This window comes from Euprymna scolopes, chromosome 46, assembly GCF_053919585.1.
Source record: "Euprymna scolopes isolate OS-2025 chromosome 46, ASM5391958v1, whole genome shotgun sequence".
Taxonomy (NCBI): domain Eukaryota; kingdom Metazoa; phylum Mollusca; class Cephalopoda; order Sepiida; family Sepiolidae; genus Euprymna; species Euprymna scolopes.
The window spans coordinates 38,345,001-38,363,186 of record NC_136527.1 but is presented as its reverse complement, the minus strand read 5'-3'; the positions used below and the strand labels follow the sequence as shown (position 1 = coordinate 38,363,186).

Genomic DNA, 18,186 nt, shown 5'->3' with positions numbered 1-18,186 from the left:
ATAATACTAATTTTATCCGTGATATTCACCAAATAGATCGGCTTTATTTCGAAATGATTTCTTTTTTTTATTTTTCCTCTTCAATTTTGCTTTCTGCGAACTTGCTCTTCCGTTCGTCATCTTGAATGTCAACTTGAGCTTGTAAAGCCAATCACATTTGAAAAATCGTTCACTTTATAAAAGCAGATAAAGTTAATCGAAAGCAGATTATAAAACAAAAACGTAAGTATTACTACATGAATTTAGTATCGATTTTTGCGCATTTGCAGAATAAGTTAAAAATGTAAGGGAGATAACTAAAATTACTAAGCGAATAATCCTAATGAAAATGTTGATTTATCGTTTTAATCTTTATTAATTCTCTAATTTTTAAATGACTAATAGGAACTATCATTTTTATGTGAATCTTTTCCAAAAATGTATACATGATCTTGTGACATCATTAATTGCGCTTGATACGAGCAACGGCGAACATTTTTTTTTTTTAAATTATTATCTAATGTAATTAAATTTAATAGGAATTTATTTTACCTAAACATTAAATTATCGAAATGTAAAAAATATTCATCATTATCGTTAGAAATAATTAAATAAAATCTGGGTTTTTTTTTTTAATTATTATCTACTGTAATTAAATTTAATAGGAATTTATTTTACCTAAACATTAAATTATCGAAATGTAAAAAATATTCATCATTATCGTTAGAAATAATTAAATAAAATCTGTTTTTTTTTTTAATTATTATCTACTGTAATAAAATTTAATAGAAATTTATTTTACCTAAACATTAAATTATCGAAATGTAAAAAATATTCATCATTATCGTTAGAAATAATTAAATAAAATCTGGGTTTTTTTTTTAATTATTATCTAATGTAATTAAATTTAATAGAAATTTATTTTACCTAAACATTAAATTATCGAAATGTAAAAAATATTCATCATTATCGTTAGAAATAATTAAATAAAATCTGTTTTTTTTTAAATTATTATCTAATGTAATTAAATTTAATAGAAATTTATTTTACCTAAACATTAAATTATCGAAATGTAAAAAATATTCATCATTATCGTTAGAAATAATTAAATAAAATCTGTTTTTTTTTTAATTATTATCTACTGTAATTAAATTTAATAGGAATTTATTTTACCTAAACATTAAATTATCGAAATGTAAAAAATATTCATCATTATCGTTAGAAATAATTAAATAAAATCTGTTTTTTTTTTTTAATTATTATCTAATGTAATTAAATTTAATAGGAATTTATTTTACCTAAACATTAAATTATCGAAATGTAAAAAATATTCATCATTATCGTTAGAAATAATTAAATAAAATCTGTTTTTTTTTTAAATTATTATCTAATGTAATTAAATTTAATAGAAATTTATTTTACCTAAACATTAAATTATCGAAATGTAAAAAATATTCATCATTATCGTTAGAAATAATTAAATAAAATCTGTTTTTTTTTTTAAATTATTATCTACTGTAATAAAATTTAATAGAAATTTATTTTACCTAAACATTAAATTATCGAAATGAAAAAAATATTCATCATTATCGTTAGAAATAATTAGATAAAAGCTGTTTTTTTTTTAATTATTATCTACTGTTATCAAATTTAATAGAAATTTATTTTACCTAAACATTAAATTATCGAAATGAAAAAAATATTCATCATTATCGTTAGAAATAATTAGATAAAAGCTGTTTTTTTTTTAATTATTATCTACTGTAATTAAATTTAATAGGAATTTATTTTACCTAAACATTAAATTATCGAAATGAAAAAAATATTCATCATTATCGTTAGAAATAATTAAATAAAATCTGGGTTTTTTTTTATTATTATCTAATGTAATTAAATTTAATAGGAATTTATTTTACCTAAACATTAAATTATCGAAATGAAAAAAATATTCATCATTATCGTTAGAAATAATTAAATAAAATCTGTTTTTTTTTAATAATTATCTAATGTAATTAAATTTAATAGGAATTTATTTTACCTAAACATTAAATTATCGAAATGAAAAAAATATTCATCATTATCGTTAGAAATAATTAAATAAAATCTGTTTTTTTTTAATTATTATCTACTGTAATTAAATTTAATAGAAATTTATTTTACCTAAACATTAAATTATCGAAATGAAAAAAATATTCATCATTATCGTTAGAAATAATTAAATAAAAGCTGTTTTTTTTTTAATTATTATCTACTGTAATTAAATTTAATAGGAATTTATTTTACCTAAACATTAAATTATCGAAATGTAAAAAATATTCATCATTATCGTTAGAAATAATTAAATAAAATCTGTTTTTTTTTTAAATTATTATCTAATGTAATTAAATTTAATAGAAATTTATTTTACCTAAACATTAAATTATCGAAATGTAAAAAATATTCATCATTATCGTTAGAAATAATTAGATAAAAGCTGTTTTTTTTTAATTATTATCTAATGTAATTAAATTTAATAGGAATTTATTTTACCTACACATTAAATTATCGAAATGTAAAAAATATTCATCATTATCGTTAGAAATAATTAGATAAAAGCTGTTTTTTTTTTAATTATTATCTACTGTAATTAAATTTAATAGAAATTTATTTTACCTAAACATTAAATTATCGAAATGAAAAAAATATTCATCATTATCGTTAGAAATAATTAGATAAAAGCTGTTTTTTTTTTAATTATTATCTACTGTAATTAAATTTAATAGAAATTTATTTTACCTAAACATTAAATTATCGAAATGAAAAAAATATTCATCATTATCGTTAGAAATAATTAAATAAAATCTGGGTTTTTTTTTTAATTATTATCTAATGTAATTAAATTTAATAGGAATTTATTTTACCTAAACATTAAATTATCGAAATGAAAAAAATATTCATCATTATCGTTAGAAATAATTAAATAAAATCTGGGGTTTTTTTTTTTTTAATTATTATCTAATGTAATTAAATTTAATAGGAATTTATTTTACCTAAACATTAAATTATCGAAATGTAAAAAATATTCATCATTATCGTTAGAAATAATTAGATAAAAGCTGTTTTTTTTTCAAGTTTTTATCCGATAAAATTTGTTATAATATGTGATTTTCTTACATAAAGAAATACTTGATCAGTTTACGTGATTTTTGGAATATAACATCTTCGTTCGGTGACGGGTACATACATAAAAAAGATTTTTAAAGATTTTTCTTGAAAAATTTTTTTTTATAGGTGCAATTAAATTATTTAAAAAAAAACAACATAATAATATTAAATATATATCAATTTTTTTCATTGCAACTTCTACGTATATTTTTGTTCACTACGTGTATTTAAACTTTTAAATAATATTAAATATATATCAATTTTTTTCATTGCAACTTCTACATATATTTTTGTTCACTACGTGTATTTAAACTTTTAAAAAATAAATATTTGTTACTTATTTGAACGTTTATGTTTCTTAATAAATAGAAATTTCGATAAATTTAAATATACTTTGTTCAAATTTTGAAAAAATATAGGTGGGGTGGACACGCACTAAAAGATATTTCCTCACATATATTTTACAAAAACTGTATTTTCTATGAAATTTCATTCTGAAATGGATAAGTATCGAAAATTTGATTAGAATCTGACCATTAGCTGATTGTTTAATAGATTTATTAAACACGGGTATGTTTTCACGTGCTTACTACATGGGAACGTTATTTTAAAGTGTCAATTATGTGAACACAGTTTTCGTCTCACAATTTCATTATTTTCGTACGATGAAAACATTTTTTAAAAATTATTACTATTTTATTTTTCCCTTTTTTTTTAAAATGGTATGAAAGTTATGATAATATTAACTTTTAATAAAATTACATCGTTTTACATATGGGGTAGGGTAGTTCTGTGGTGAATTTTGCCTATTGAAAGCTAAAAAAACAACGGTCAATGTCTAGAATCTTTCAAACTCCACAAATTCTTTACAGTGACGACTTGTATAGGTTTTCGAGGGTACTGAAGAAGTGGTGCAGAGGATTAGTTTTCATGATATGAGGAAATTAATTTTTAAAAAAGTGGGGATCACTTTTCTATATAAATTTAATGTAAAATGAGCACCCACTTTCTGCCCACATGGTGATATTTGGGGGAGGAATTGCTTTAAAACCGTTTTGGTAAATTGTTACTTCCTTTCAACCTTAACCATCACCTTTTACATAACGACTTCTATAGGTTTTTAGGCATGCTGAAAACGAATATCGCATTTAAAATTGCCGCAAACAAGTAGTTTTATGAATATTAAGCTAAGTAATTCTTTATGTTATCAGTGGTGGCCACCATTCATAACATTAAGGAATTAGATTGCTTAATATTCGGAAAGCTACTTGCATGGTGAATATCATTTCTTTTGTTTTTCTCATAATCTTTTCTTTCATAACTCATTCCTAACGCTTCGCATACTCTGTCAAAATGGTTAACCGAAATCATCTTCCAAAGTGTCATGTATAAAACGAACCCAAGCAAGGGATATATGTTTGTTAAGTAGCGAGAAGCAGAGAGAACATGAAGCCGATATTGAGTTAAGAATATGCCTCATTGGTTTTGGTTTGACTGAACGAGATGTGTGGTGTGTTATATTTTTTGTGTGTATGTGTGTTAGCATATGCAGTCTCTCAATCGTGCAGGAGGTTTGATCACCCGGTTAAACCTAAAAAGTTGTTTCTCATGTGTTGGAGATTGTGGTGGTTCTGGGTTTGCCTGCTAGTTTTTTGTTTCAGATGGTGTGGAGGCATGTTGTGGTATGGAATGTACACCAGTTGGGAGAGAGATGGATGTGGATTCTGTTTCTTCTATAACGTCCTCCATTTACTTCGACCCCATAACTGCAGGGTGCTACTTTACTAATGACTATTCCCAATTACGAGTTGCTGTTAGGCATTTGTGGGTGGCATTTCACTCTTACAGGCTGTCTTATGATGAGATTGCATAGTAACTTGGTGTGACAGTCATAATATGTTTTTGCCGTTTGTTGTTTTTTTATTAGGTTATCTTGTAACTCTGCTTGCATTTGCAGTGCGATATTTGTTGTTTTGCAAGGTAGCATGGAGCGAGTGCACCTGGAAAAGAATCCTTGTGCTGCTTTCCACATGTCTGTGCCTTCCTTTGTCGATGTCTTTACCATGCCTTTCATCAATTTCACTGCTTCTTCGGCCTGTCCATTTGATTTTTGTCCTCAAGCCAGCCCTTTTTTGTAATCTTTATTAGTGTCTAGTGTTGTCATGACTGGTCTCTTCTCGAATCTGTAAGAGGCGGTGGTCTGTAACAAAGAGGCTGTCTTCTATATTGATGTTTTCCAAGTTTCTTGTGAGTTCCTGTTGTTGCAGTTGGAATATGATGAAGTTATCTTCTGTTGTGGCTTCATGAGTGTGACACACAAGACAGGGTATCGCTAATGTACATTTGCGGTCCTGGCTTGTATTCTACGTCTAAGGGGTATTTTTGAAGCCTTAGCGGCAGCCACTGAAGTCTCTTTGGCTCACATGAATGGGTTTTGCGAGTATTGTCTCCAGTGATTTATGGTCACAGAATACTTTGACTTTCTCTTTACAAAGAATGTATTGTTCAAAACGTTCTGTGGCAAATACGATGGTAAGACACTCTTTCTCAATCTGGGCATAGTTTCGCTCAGTTTTTTTGTGAGTACTCGGGATGCATATGCAACGAGATGTATTTCCAGTGTTAGGACTCCTCAAGACCAACTTCCGTGCTGTCAGATTCAAGTGAGACCTCCTTATTGAGGTCATAATAGTGAAGAATAGGGGCTTCAGTGATGAGTTTTTTAATCTGAATAAATGCTGTTTCATGTTGTGACAGCCAGTCAAAGACAGATTCTTTGTCCAGTAAGCATCGCAGTGGTTCACCTACTGTACTGAGTTTGGGTGAAAACTTAGCAAGGTAGTTTATCACTCCTAGTAATCATGAACACCTTGGATGTCCGTAGGGCGTTGCATCTTTGATATTGCTTTGACTTTATCTGGATCTGGTGCCAACCCTTGTGCACTATAAGTATGTTCCATGTAGTTGTTGGAATTAAATAAAAAATATTAAATAAAGAAGTAGTCAACCACCTCAGCAGAAATAACCTTCTTATGCAATATGGTTTCCACTCTGCAAGATCTACAGCAGATGTGCTAACGGTTATATCTCATAGGATTAGTGAATCTCTCGACAAAGACTTCCTTTCTAGGGCAATTGCTCTTGACATATCGAAGGCCTTTGATAAGGTGTGGCATAAGGACCTACTTCACAAGATTTCCAGCTACGGTATCACTGGTAATGTTTTCTCAATCATTAAATCATCTCTTTCCGATAGGTCCATAAGAGTAGTGGCTTATGGGCAGAAATCAGAGGCCAACAGTATTAATGCTGGAGTCCCTCAGGGGTCCATCTTGGGCCCAACTCTCTTCCTAATCTACATTAATGATCTCCCAAAACACATACTTAAATCATTCGTTGACATCTATGCTGATGACACAACCATCTATGGCAACACATCAAAGACCGTAAATGCTAAGGTTCTCTCTAATTCTCTCTCTTCTGATCTTGAGTGCATGGTACAGTGGGGGAAGAGGTGGCTGGTTACTTTTAATGCATCCAAAACCAAGCTTTTATCTTTACATCAACAATGCTCTGATCCCCATCTGGTATCAATTGAAATGGATTTCTCTCGTCTTGGGGAGGCTCCATGTTTTGACAAGCTTTTGGGTCTGACCTTTACTCCTGATCTGAAATGGAACATGTACATCAGGTCTGTTGCCAAGGACGCTGAGAAAATGGTGGGATCCTTCTACCGCTCTAGAAGATATCTCACTACTGATGCAATTCTCTGTCTGTATAAAAGCCAAGTACGTCCAAGGATGGAGTACTGCTTCCACATCTGGGAAGGAGCTGCTAAAAACAGCGTATCCTGCCTTGACAGAGTACAAAATAGACTTCGTAGCTTAGTGGGGATGCCACTTTTTCTTCCCTGCAGCCTCTCTCCTGCAGAAGAGACGTTGTGAGCCTGTCTTTGTTTTATCCTTATTTCCATGGGAAGTGCTCGGCTGAGCTCAAATCTCTCGTCCCCCTCGCCAATCTTTCACGCGAAACACCTGTCTGGCTGAAACTACTGTCAATAATTTTCCTCACTCTTTATCTGTTCCTAAATCCAAACGTAGATTCCATGAGCAGAGCTTTTTTCTCAGAAGTGCACGACTGTGGAACTCTCTTCCATTTGCCTGTTTCCCATCTGACTACAACTTGGATGTCTCCAAGTCCAACATAAACAAATTCCTGACAAACCGTCCTCTTAAGTAAGTAATCTCCAATACTATTGATTACTACAGTACTATTTCATTGATTTATGTACACACAATAACCCTTATCCCTGAGTGGCCTCCGGGCCTTCATAAGTGGTGACCTCCATGTCAAAAAAAAAGCTAACAGAGGATTTTTTGAAGTTGAACTTATTAGGGTTGAGCTTTAGTGGCACCTTTCTAGAAGTGCCACAAAGGCAGCCTCATGGCTTTTTTCAACTTTGGCATCGCTGTCACCGGATCCATAGAGTATGGTATCGTCTGCCATCACTTGTATGACATGGAGTCCTTCAAAACAGCAATCAAGTCGTCACTGCCATTCTTTGGGGGCTAAGCTGATTCCAAATGGAATTCTAAGCCACTATATCCTGCCAAAAGGGGTCCAGCATGTTGTTAAATATGAGGAACGACCTGAAGGAAGCCGTCTTTGGCATCTACAACTGAGAAAAGTCTGGCGTTCTTCATTTTCATTGGGATTTCCTCGACTGTTGGGTAATGGTTGTGTCAGATCGCCTTATTCAGGTGATATGGGTCAATGCATATTTGCAATTTATTAGGTTTCCGTATGATGACTAGGTTGTTGATCCATGAAGTTGGCTCCTCAGTGACTCAAGCTGTTATTCTTTCGTTGAACATTTCCTCAAGTTTTCCTTTTAACTCAGCTTTCAGTTGCAGAGGAACTCAGTGAGGACTATTTTGCATAGATTTGACGTTTTGGTCAATTTCAATTTTATATTCACCTGGTAGCCTTCCCAATCCAGAGAAAATGTCGCTATAGTTACTGAGGATTTCTTCTTTTGTAATTGCTTTTGCCTCCTTTATTTCATTCAGCTGTCGCACACATTCTGTGTTAAAAGCTATGAGCTTCAGTGCAGAGCTAGCCCGTCCAGAAAGTAATGATGGTGAGTTGCTATCCACGACTTGAAAGGTGACATTTTTTATTCCCTTCACTTCACGTCGAGGTAATGGAACTCCTCAAGATCAACCCTACGCATGCAAGAATACGGCATAATGATGGGTGAGAGGATTCAGTGGCGCTAAGACATTTGGCATGTTTTCCGCACTCAGATGGACCTCAGGTTCCTGCTGAGAATACTTGACCCGACCTTACAAATGCAGACGTGGCCCATTTGATTGAAACAAATCCAGTTGACAATACACCAAATGCAGAAAATATAGAGAATTCGCAGAGACTGGCCAGTCCTTCGAATATTAAACTGCTTCCACGCCGGTCTAGCCGAATCCGTAAACCAGTCCAGTGACTAGACTTATAAATAAAACCTATCACCAGTTTCAAAGATAATTTTCTACTTAAAAAAAAATCTACACCTAGTAATCTCTCTTACTAATGGGGGGGGGGGAGATTGTTATATTTCTGTTAAAGTAAAAGTTTCTATGGCACATGATTTTGCCCACGTTCCTTTTCCTTTTTAAAAGATTTTTTCTTCAACATTTTGTTACTAACAGTTCTTGCGTTTACTGCTGCTACCTGCTATTTGCTCTTACATTTACTATTTGCTCTTACGTTTATTATCGGCTGTGAAATAAGTTCATTAAAGCCTAGTAAAGAGGGTTTGGTCTGTCTTCCATTCTATGATAAGTGGAGTGTTATTGAGCCCAAAGGTGTAAGTATAGAGTTGTCATACGGTTGAAGCGGTGCTTTAGTAATGCATTTGTAGTCAGCAAAGGCCAACGTACTGCAGCTGGCCCCAGTGTCAATTTGGAATTTGCATGAAGTTTTAGTGCTGTCTCCCAGGGTGGATATGCAAACGTCTGCCTGATAGTGTTTCGACCTTCTCAGGGCAGAAATGCTTTCATCAATGCTGACTGCTTTTGTTTGCTGTGTTGAGGCTTTATTTTGTCGTTGTGATGGGGTGGGTTGCGCTTGTGATTGGTATCTCTGGCAATATGTTTGCACTTTATGCAGATAGCACATGTGAGTCCATAAGCCTGACACTTTCCTTTGTCATGGCTGTCCACAGAATTTGCAGTCCTTTATGAATTCTCGTGGCTTTTTCTTATCTCCTTTGGTGTAGTGGATAGTTTCTGTTGGGTTGTTCAGTTTGCTGAGCTGTTTTTCAGCCTGTTCGGTGTTCCTGCAAATATCTATCACCCTGTCTCGGGTGATCCGAACATTATTATTACAGGTGCCTGTTACTATTCGGTCTCACAATAGCTCATCCTCAAGGGCACTGTAGTCACATGTTTTAATTAAGTGTCTTAGTTTGATCAAATACACATAAAATTTTCCGCCCTGTTCCTCTGTACAGGAATTAAACATATACCATTGGTATATGATGTTCTGTTTGGGTTCAAAATACTCTGTCAGTCTTTCCAGAATTTTTTTTGTGTCTGCTCATTCCTTGCTGATTAGTGAAAGAACTGTACCTACCTGTACGTTTGCTACTTTTTCCCCAATTTCAATTGAGGCTGCATAGTTCTCCCATGTTAGTTTGAAAAGTGCCCAGTTTTCTCGCAAATCGCCATCTATTTCCATTTTTACTCACAGTGGACTGCAGACGCCATGTTTATTGACGAATAGGTCTTGTCAAAATTCCGAGCTTGTTTAAATCCACATGGTCCAACAAATGTCTTTCTCGTATGGAGACGAGGGTGTACGTAAGACTAGAGTTTAGAGTATTATATTGCATGGGTTTTGCCGAACATTTGTTGGAAGTGTTTCTTGAGTGTATATGGTTTATTCCAAAGAGAGAAATCCCGCTGACACTGTGTTAAGTAGCGAGAAGAAGAGAGAACACAAAGCCGATATTGAGTTTAGAATATGCTGCAGCTTTATTGCCTGATGATGGTGGCCTGTGAAGCTAGTCGTGTTTTCACATGCATAGTTTTGCAGGAGGTTGTAGTCGTAGCTATGTACTTTGTTGTAGCCACAGCTCTGTACTCCATAACAATGTTAAAAACAGAATAGGAGATAACTTGTGTTCAAATTTTTGGCAATTTTCACTGTTATGCTATGTGCAACAACAGATGTATAACCATTTTTGCCTTCTTATTACGAACTGCAAAAACCTCCAGCCAACCACTATACATATCGATGAAAGTAACTATGTACTGTCACCAGAAAGTGTCTTTTTTTTATACATTTCCTACATATTCATTCACCTCCTTAAATAAACACGACCAGAAATATTTTTTGCTTAATGACATGAGACGTCTTTTCCACGACCATTATTGTCATGGTACTGTACTAACACTTTTTTTAATATGCGACGGTACATATAACTTTATCAATAGTTTGTTGTCAGGTTGGGACAACTATACACTATCTCATCTATCACTATGAACTTTTTTTGTGCATCCGCATCTTTAAATCCAAAAATTTCATTATCTCCATCTTGTTCCCTAATTTAAAAAAAACCCAACAACGTAAGACAGTCATGCGATACTGATAAGCCCCCAACCTTCTCATACAATGCAAACTAAAGTAATTCCTATAATCTAATTCTACCATGAATTGTCATTGTCTCGACTAGCTGTCCACACAAACATTGTCCTTCTCTTTAAAGTACTATCTCATCTGTGTATCACTAAGTTTATGGGATGAGGAGTAAATTTTTTTAACATCTTTACTCTCGCTCAGATCATAGACCATTTTTAGGTCATAGACTCTGTGGTTAGAAGCAAGAAAGAGAAGTCTTACTGTGGGTGCTCAGCGAGTGAGTTCAGGCAAAGAAAAGGAAGAACAAACATGGCGGCCAGCATTTTTATTTCGTCCGTTCTCACATAATCTCGTGTGTGCGTGAAGATGGAACCTATAAAACGATGTTCATTTCTGGGTGCTGGGAGATGATTCCCAATCAGCCAGGAGAGAAGGCAACGAGAGAGAAGAGACAGAGGACTGTAGCAATAATCTTACTTAAACATTCTGGTTGTGTATTTGAGGTGAACCCCCCCCCCATTTTACATCAGACTCGCATGATTGGAGCGTCCTTGTACATTCGGAAGTCCATCTCAGGATCGGGATAAGCCAGTATAATCATATCTGTGAGCTTCAGTTTTAGGCTTGCAAAGGCAAAATAACAGTAGAACCTCACATATTTCCTCACGGTAGTTGAAGTCGAGATTTTATTGATTTGACTATATACGCCTGTCACTTCATTTGAACCCCAGATGCTGTACTTCTCCTAAAACCTCATACTACACCTACTTACTATACAAATGTATAACAAATAAAAGTTACTTGTGCTCTACCATGCTGAAATAATAACGTTATTATTTAGAAACCCATTCTTAACATGGGTAAGGAAGGGTGTTTTTAACTATTCTGTACTTTCACCTTACAATTAAATAAATAAGATATCGTGAAACTTTAATTTATTTTTAACTCATTGTCAAAACCATTTCCCCGTATCTGTAAAACAAACCCGTATTTTTTAAACTGAGGATATCTAAATAATAATAAAATAAAATAATAATAATAATAATAATAATAATAATAATAATAATAATTAGGCAGTTCGATAAAGAATTTCATTGTGATGCATTTTATATATTTTTACCGTGTTTTAACCTGAACATTTTTCTTTAAAATGACTACCTTTAAAAGTTTTCGGGTATGCTGAAAACAAACATCACATTTAAAATTTCTGCAAATAAGTAGCTTTCCGGATTTAAGCAATGTCATTTCTTATATTATTGATGGTGGCCATCTTGGTATGTGCGTTTTTGCATAGTTTCACAGGTTGCGTTTGCATGTACCAAGACAGCCACCAGTTATAATATAAGAAATGACATGGCTTAATAACCGGAAAACTACTTATTTGCGGAAAATTTAAATGCGATATTCTTTTTGAGTAGGCACTGCCAAAACTGGGGGGGGGGCAGGTAAGTACTTTTTGACGGACCGTCTTTTTAAAAATCTACCAAAAATCAGGTAATTATCCGATCAATACGAAATTTTCAGCGATTATTAAGAGAAGAATGAACTTTATAACAGTGTACTTATTTTTCATAAACAATATTTATATATGTATTTTTTTGCTTACAAAACCCCCCTTGTTTTGAAGTGGGAACAAATATGCTTAAAATAATCATCTGAAACTGAAATCAACATATTGTGTTGTTGTAAGGGACAGAATTATAGATTCAAAAAAAAATTTGTTGGCATACCTTATTTTGACGTCTGAATATCAGAACTTCGATTGTGTTTAATTATCCCGCTTTTGAGTTTTGAAGTGTGAAATTTGGTGAATATGTTAAGTAAAATAATTAATTTAAGTTAAGCGAAACAAAAAAAAAATTTTTTTAATATTTATACGAAAAAAGCTATTTTAAAATTTTTGATAAATAAATTAACAATTTTTTTTTAGCGAGCCGAATAATGCATGGCCATTATTAAACAGGGCATGCTTTGAATAATCGATACCAAAAAAAAAATTCGATAAATATTGTGCCCTTTGTGTTAAAAATAGCATCATTTTTTTTTATCCTGTTTGAAAACGTTTGCCGCCTTTCGACTACGGTGGACCAAACGCGCTGAAATAATTTTTTTTATTCTGCTTTAAATTGACCCCCCCCCATTTTGGGGAGCCTGGCCCCCACACACATACACATTAAAAACCAAACGCATACAAATGGTCACCCATCTGGTACTGGCCAGCCTCAGCTTAATAATACATTGAAATTTTCGTCACTGAAAAATAAGTTTTTTGGGCCTGTTTGGTCTTCCATAGTTTGCTGTTTATCAAACGCAAACGTAAACAGAGTCGATCTGAACTCTATGTTAACGCGAAATATCTGGTTACCTATATGAATAAGTGGAATTATTTGAAATTCAGGTACTTATATTATTATATTTTTGCATATTCTCTTAGAAAATCATCCTAAATCTTAGTTAGACAATAAATAAATAAATTAATTATTTCAAGAATCCTTTTTTTTAATATTTAAGTACGTTTTTTGTGCAAGACTAAAAATGTCAATTGTTAACTTTTGGGGAAAATTTAACATTTAAAATTGAATTAAAAATAGTAGAAAAAGTTTTACATTATTCTGTTTTCTATATGATAAAATTCAGGGTTTTATCTTTCTGGAAAAAAAAAGTTACTCAGAAATAATGGATTTTAATAAATGTAATTTCGTTTTAAAAAACAACAACAACTTGATTTTGCGGCCATTTTTGGCGGTGCCTAATTTTGAGCATACCCTAAACCTATAGAAGTAATCATTTTAAATGTTCAGTTGGAAACAAGGTAAAAAAATTACCGTTTTATTTCTTTGTTTACATAATTGAATTTTCAGTAAAACAACCGAATAGAAATGACAAAAATACCATCAACTGGTGAATATATAGTTGTTGCTGATTAGGATTCTTGGAATCCTGGTATTGTGGAAGTTACATTCAAGGATTCATGTAGAGTACGATTTATCGCTGCATCTCAGAAAATAGGGGTATATTTTGGGCCAGATAGAGAGGATTTACAAAATTGAAAATTGGACTTTTACAGAAATCCAAAATCTATATGAAAAATTTTCTTTGATTTATTTCTGAGATTAATTCATATCTACTCAATCTTTTTCTTTGAGGGAATAGTAAATACTGGCCATGAAAGCCCTTTAGGCATTCAATGGTTACACCCCAGATTAAGCTCTCCTTTGGGGAGGAGAAAGGAAAATGCCTATTCTCAATAAAGCTATATTAAAATACTACTATAATACTTAGTTTTGTTCATAAATAGATATGCACTGTATGATACCTTGCGCCAGTTTTAAAAAAATTGAAATTTGTACATCTGAATTCATAATTTATGGCTTATGGTTACGAGATACATCATATTTGAATGCATAATCAGAAATAACACACAATTTTATATAAGACTGCCAAGTGTCAAGAGAATAGATTGAAAAATAAATATATGGTGGTGAAATTACCAAATTTCTTGAAATTTTGAGGTCTGTAATTTAGCCTACTTTTTCTAAATAAAAATGTCCACGGAAAAGCCTAAATTTTGGCACTATACATTCACATAACTTTTGAACTACTGATGGTATTTGCATGATTCAAACGGTTTTAAACATCTTTTACATAGTTCTATTCATGCACTTTGATAAAATAACAATTATCTGAAAAGAAAAAAATCAGATTGTAATGCTATAAAAATCCAGATATACATAGTTTTCAAATATATATACACAAATACTTTTCAAATGTATATGCAAACTTTTCAAATATATATACACAATAAATATACTTTTCAAATATGTATATATCTACTAGTATAGTATTTAACACGATATATGAACCATTAATTATAAATAATAATATATATAGCAAGAAGTAGTAAAAAGTTTCTATATATCCATATAAATAGTTCCTAAAATTCATAGTTGTAAGTTACATCCCCTGTGTTACGGATTTTTTTTGAACGTCTTAAATATATTAATTAAAATTAAAAAATAAAAATGATTAAAAATAAAAAGATTAAAAAAATTAATTAAAAATAAAAAGATAAAAAAATTAATTAAAAATAAAAAGATTTTTGAAAATTAATTAAAATTAAAAATAAAAAAATAATTAAAAATAAAAAGATTAAAAAAATTAATTAAAAATAAAAAGATTTTGGAAAATAAAATTCAAAATAAAAAATTTAAAAAATTAATTAAAAATAAAAAGATTTAAAAAATTAATTAAAAATAAAAAGATTTTTAGAAATTAATTAAAAATAAATTTTTTTTTAAAATTAAAAATAAAAACATTTTTCAAAATTAATTCAAAATAAAAATTTTTTTTAAATTAATTAAAAATAAAAAGATTTTTTAAAAATATTTAAAAAATAAAAATATTGAAAAAAAATAATTTGGAAAAAGAAATTTTCTTATAAAGAAAAGAAAACAAAATCAAAATAGAAAGAAGAAGTAATTTCTAATAAGCTTTTTACAATCGTTAGTGCAAGGGGAATAAATCTGTTTTCTAGTTATTTCCCTTTTGATTGAAGTAAATGTTTTTATAGTAATGTTTGTTTTTATCTTTTAGATACAAATACTTTTTGGTCAAATATAATTCAGAAAAATGTATATTTACCAGTTATCGATGAAATAGATTTTTTCTCTGTATCATGTTATCCAGTTTTCTTCTGTTGGAGTCGTAAGGTCTGGTTGCCTAATGAACGTGTCCCAGCGCTGCATTATAACTGACTATAAATAGTAATCATCTGCTATTTATAATTGTCGCTAGCGAAGTTCTAGAAAAAAAAAGAATACTTTTCTGTTCCATCCTTTTTAAAATCTGAAGAGACTCTAAAAACTTTTTACATTAAAATTTATAATACTTTTTATATTATTTTATCGTTATTTCTTTTTAATTATTTTATTATTTTTATATAACATTTGAAGTATTTTTATGTTGTTATAATTATTATTTATATAAATAATTATTTTTATTATATTTTATTTTATATGTTATTATTTGGATAATTAATATTATCTTTTGTGTAATAAATCATAATTTCTTCATATCGTAAGAGGAAAATATGTCCTCTTATGACACCCTGAACGTTGAAGTTTCAATCCTCAGTGAGATTTCAAATAGAATTTTAAATTACTTAGGACTTTTTACCCAGTCATCGCTAACAATAAAAGAGAAAATTTCATGTACCAAGTAAGGGGTTCTGTTCAGAATTATGTACCAGTATTGAATAAAACTATACTCATTTTTTAAATTTAAATAATAATAAATGTTTTCGAGATTTTAATAAAAATCAACATAATGAATTTAATTTTACAACATGAAATGTATTTTTTTGAATTTGTTTTATATTTTCAGAATTTGAAAAATGAAAAGAAATTCATTAATGGATAAGAAGCACCGTCTGCGTTGGTGATTTTAAAAGGTTTAAAACATTTATAAGTTCCTTTCATATAAATTTTCTAAAGTTGTAATTTATTAGCGTGCCTATACTCATACACTTCATTGCATATACTTTTTGTGGAATCAAATGCAAGCACACATGAGAGCCAAACCACATTCTTGTGAAGTATGTGGTTCTTCTTTTGCATTGAAGTCAACTTTATATAATCATATGAAAACACATACAGGAGATAAACCACATTCTTGTGAAGTGTGTGGATATTCTTTTGCACAAAAGTCACATTTGTTGAATCATATGAAAACACATACAGGAGAGAAACCACATTTTTGTGAAGCATGTGGTTCGTCTTTTGCACAGAAGTCAACTTTGGTGAATCATATAAAAGCACATACAGGAGAGAAACAACATTCTTGTGAAGTATGTGGTTCTTCTTTTGCATGGAAGTCAAATTTGTTGAATCATATGAAAACACATACAGGAGAGAAACCATATTCTTGTGAAGTATGTAGTGCATCTTTTGCATTGAAGTCTACTTTGTTGAATCATATAAAAACACATACAGGAGAGAAACCACATTCTTGTGAAGTATGTGGATCTTCTTTTACGCAGAAGTCAAATTTGTTGAGTCATATGAAAACACATACGGGAGAGAAACCATATTCTTGTGAAGTATGTGGTTCTTCTTTTGCACACAAATCAAGTTTGTTGTGTCATATGAAAACACACACAGGAGAGAAACCACATTCTTGCGAAGTATGTGGTTCTTCTTTTGTATATAAGTGTAGTTTGGTGAATCATATGAAAACACATACGGGAGACAAACCACATACTTGTGAAATATGTGGTTCTTCTTTTGTATGGAAGTCAAGTTTGTTTAGTCATATGAAAACACATACAGGAAAGAAACCACATTTTTGTGAAGTATGTGGTTCTTCTTTTGCATGGAAGTCACGTTTGTTGCATCATATGATAACACATACGGGAGACAAACCACATTCATGTGAAGTATGTGGTTCTTCTTTTGCACTAAAGTCAACATTGTTGAGACATATTAAAACACATACGGGAGAGAAACCACATTCTTGTGAAGTATGTGGATCTTCTTTTGCATATAAGTCTTACTTGTTGAATCATATGAAAACACATACGGGAGAGAAACCATATTCTTGTGAAGTATGTAGTGCTTCTTTTGCATTGAAGTCAACTTTGTTGAATCATATGAAAACACATACGAGACATCACATGAAAATACATACGAGACATCGCTAATGATGCTGGCTTTAACAGAGCTGAGAGGAGAAAACAAAATACGAAGGAATTATGTATGTCATTAAAAGAAACTGAAATCTTTAGAAGGTATTCATCTTAGCAGTCATTATATGAGCAACCGAGCTAATGAAAAAGAATTTCAAAAACTATCTGGTGAATATACCTGGTGAATAAAGTGCAAGAGATGTACAAGCAATTGCACTTTAAGGGACAGTTCGTATCTTTAAAAGATCTCTCGGTGGAGAAATTAATGGCAGAATGTTTGTCATATGGTAGAAACAAAATTATAAAATTAAAACAGAGACAAACCCCATTATTGTATGGAATGATTTTTTACCTCGTCATATATATATCACATTCGGGAAAGAACAACATTATTGTTAAATATGTGGTTCTCTTGTATAGAAGTTAGATTTATTGTGTCATATGAAAATATACTGTGAAGTGTGTGTGCCTCATTTTATCAACTATATTGGGTCAAACGAAAACACATACGGGAGAAAAAAGCAGGGGAATTCTGGCAGCTGGTTTGGCTCATACCCAGCATTACAATCTTCAAAGAAAAATACTACAGAAATCATACAAGACTAGTTAAAAATACTCCACATCTTGCATTTCAGAAAATTGGAAAAATAGGTCTTACAAGTCTTTTATTATTATTATTATTATTATTATATATGTAAGGAACGATTTATAGACTGGTTTTATGAAGGATGTCTTCAATATGA

General features: G+C 30.9%; 1 long non-coding RNA gene across 1 annotated transcript; it reads left to right on the top strand.

Moving 5' to 3' along the window:
- The first annotated feature begins 120 nt into the window (after positions 1–120).
- Positions 121–17,592, top strand: LOC145270943 (uncharacterized). Its single transcript, XR_013865625.1, has 2 exons — positions 121–222; positions 16,144–17,592. It is a non-coding gene; the product is annotated as an uncharacterized LOC145270943 (long non-coding RNA).
- The last annotated feature ends 594 nt before the right edge of the window (positions 17,593–18,186 follow it).